We start from the raw sequence: 3,534 nt of genomic DNA, 5'->3' as shown, positions 1-3,534 counted from the left end.
GGGGCAGGCGGGAATCGAACTCATGCAGAAGTGGCTTAAGCTTCTTAGTGCTGTGCTTTAACCTGCTGTGCCACCAGGGAGGGCCCTACTTATACATATTTCAAGCGTATTCATAAATAATGTTATGTGTCATTGTTATCAATTGCTTAAAAAATAAGAATAGTGTTCAGAAGAGTCATTCTCCCTGAAAGTCCACTTGAGTCACAGACCCATGGATGTCCACTAGGGATAGGTCCAAAAGACTACAGTACACTCTTTGGAGTTATTCATCCACACACAATTACAAGACTACATAAATCAGGCAACAATAATAAGAGGTCTATTTAACAAACAGGGGAGTCAAAGATTTCCTAAGGACACAAGTGGCTGGCCATTTCAGAGTACAGAATTCCCAAGCAAAAGGCCACTTCACTAATATGCTGCATCCCACCAGCAATTGCCTGAAGGTATGGCTCAAACATTCAAAGATCTTTTTCTAATGTAGTCAGAAATCCTGAAATCTTGTTGCATCTTTCTTCCAGCAGTCCAAGGATATGTAGATGCAAGTCTCGAATGCTCATGATTTTCTGTTGGGTCCTGAAGAAGAGGTTGTTTATCTAGACACCTCTTATGAGAGACTCAGGACCATCTGAAGAAAAATATCTCATTGGGAATTTACATTTTCAAGGAAACCAGAAAGATAATGTTTTATATTGTCATCCACAAACAAGAAGGTGTTGTTAACATAGTAAGACTAAAAGAACCAAGAAAAATACAAGGCTCACAGTGCTCAGAAAATAAACAAAACTAGTGCCTGGCACAACCACAGGCCCAGCTACAACACTTTGACTGCACTCCACCACGTAAAGCTGCATCCAAGCATAGAGGGAACCCTGGGCATGGAAGGCTACAAACATCAACAAGCACCTTCCAGGGAAAAGGACTCAGCATGTTACCAGAAGAAGGTGAACACCACAATAGACCCCTGACTGTGACTGGCAGAGATGACAGACAAAATTCCACACAGTGGGGGCTGGAAAAACAGGAGATATTGAAACAAAGCAAGGCTCGGAATACATTCCACAACTGAAAAGTCTGGAAATCCCTCTGCCATCCCAGAAAGAACATCCAGAAAGAATGCTGGAGGGACAAGAGTGGAGGGACATATTCAACAAACTCCAAAACATTAAATGCCAACCAAGAATACTCTATCCTGTGAAGATCTCCTTCCTCTATGAAGAAAGAATAAGGACATTTTCAGACAAACAGAAACTCCACAATTTCGTCAAGACTAAACCCCCACTCCAAAAAGTACTACAAGAAGTCCTCAAACCAGATCCAACAGAGGAATGAAAAAGAAAAGTGCAAAACAAGGAATAAAAAGACAAAAGAATCAAAATGGCAAATGTAGGTGCCAGTATATCAATATTATCTCTAAATGCAAATGGCTTAAACTCATCAATAAAAAGACACAGAGCTGCAGGATAGACTAAAAAACAGAACCCACTGTTTTGCTGTCTGCAGGAAACGCATCTAACTGCAAAAGATAAAAAAAAGATTGAAAATAAAAGGATGGAGAATAACCCTACTGGCAAATGAACCAAAAAAGAAAGCAGGAACAGCTATACTTATATCAGATAAAATAGACTTCAAGCTAAAAAAGGTTAAGAGAGACACAGAAGGCCACTACATTATGATTAAGGGACCAAAAAAAAAAAAAAAAAAGCCAGACATCCCACTGATTGGGGAAAAAAAATTTCTCACAGAAAACTAGCGATAAAGAATTCATCACAAAGATGTACGGAGAACTGATGAAACTTAACAAAAATAAACAACCCCATCAAAAAATGGATAGAAGAGCTAAAGAGCTAAAAAGACACTTCTGCAAAGAGGAAATGCAGATGGCCAACAAGCAAATGAATAAATGTTTAGCATCACTTGTAATAAGAGAGATGCAAATTAAATCCACAATCAGATACCATCTCACCCCAATGAGAATGGCACATCTTCAAACAACTAGCAACAACAAATGTTGGTGAGGATGTGGAGAAAAAGATACTCTCCTGCACTGCTGGTTGGAATGCAAAATAGTATAACCACTATGGAAAACTGTTTGCAGGTTCCTCAAACTGCTAAACATGGAGCTTCCATATGACCCAGCAATCCCACTCCTAGGTATCTACCTAAAAGACACAAAAACACTGATTGAAAAAGATACCTGCACCCCCATATTTATTGTTGCTTTATTTACAATTGGAAAGACATGGAAACAGTCCAAAAGCCCAAAAGTGGATGACTGGATTAAAAAATTGTTACATATACACAATGGAATACTACTCAACAACCCAAAAAAAGAAACACATGCTTTTTGCAGCAACATGGATGAAGCAGGAAAAGATCATGCTTAGTGAAATAAGGCAGAAAGAAAAGGAAAAATACAGGATGGTTTCACTCATAGCAGGAGTATAATGGACCAGGTGAGAAAATAATTATAATGATGAACAGCCATATACCAGAGACATTTTGTGGGGGTGGATTGGGGAATAGGATCAAAAACAGTGGGGGGAGGGAAATGCACTGGACTATGGTGATGGCACATGGGTGATTTGGTGATGGGAAACCTAAGGGGATTGCAACTGAGATTAAAAAATACACAAAATGATGTAAAAATAAATGTGTGTATGTTCATGTAATATAGCAATATATTTATAAATCTAAAGCTAGTGTTTATGACCATGCATTGTAACTAAAATCCTTTTTCATTTGTTACTTAGGAATTTTCATTTACTTACACTGTTGCACATGCTAACACTTTTTAATCTAAATTAAGACATTAAGTCAATAAAATATTAGAGAAAAAACAAGAAAAAATAAATGTCTGGTGTGTAAGAAGCCTAAATCTACATAGAATTTCATTTGCAAAAGCAGAGTTTTTCAAAATGATGTGTAAAAGACTAACAGTAAAGTATTCGAGGTAGACTTGTCTTTGAGATATATATTCAAAAAAAATGAGAAAAGAAATAATAACTAGAAACTCAAATCTACATAAAGAGAAGGAATTGGGAAAATATTGTAGGTAAAATATATTTGATTGTTAATTTTGGATTTATCTCACTGAAAAGTGTTTAAATTAAGAATCTAAACAAATTAATCAGTGACAAAACCAATGGATAAGTGAATGATGGCCATAGGTGATGGTAGGAATGATATGGGAATGCTTTGTTACAAGTTACTTGCACAATTTATAAAGGATTATAGTGTTATTTTTATTTGTATTTTATGAAAGTATGTTTTTATATCATTTTTATTATTTTGTTTGTGTAGGCTGTCACCCCCAAGCCTCCATCAGTCACCTTAGTTCATGCACCACCAAAGCACTCAAAATCCATGACCATGGCCCTCCCTGGTGGCGCAGTGGGTTAAAGCACAGCACAAAGAAGCTTAAGCCACTTCCGCATGAGTTCGATCCCCGCCTGCCCTGGAGGAGATCCACATGGCGAGGCAGACCTCTCCTGACCCGCCCGCTGCTCCCCTCAGCAGTGTATTTCGTCAATC

The sequence above is a fragment of the Condylura cristata genome, unplaced genomic scaffold (genome assembly GCF_000260355.1).
Source record: "Condylura cristata isolate star-nosed mole 26May11 unplaced genomic scaffold, ConCri1.0 scaffold00021, whole genome shotgun sequence".
NCBI lineage: Eukaryota > Metazoa > Chordata > Mammalia > Eulipotyphla > Talpidae > Condylura > Condylura cristata.
The sequence above is the reverse complement of the archived record's forward strand: the minus strand, read 5'-3'. Positions refer to the sequence as shown.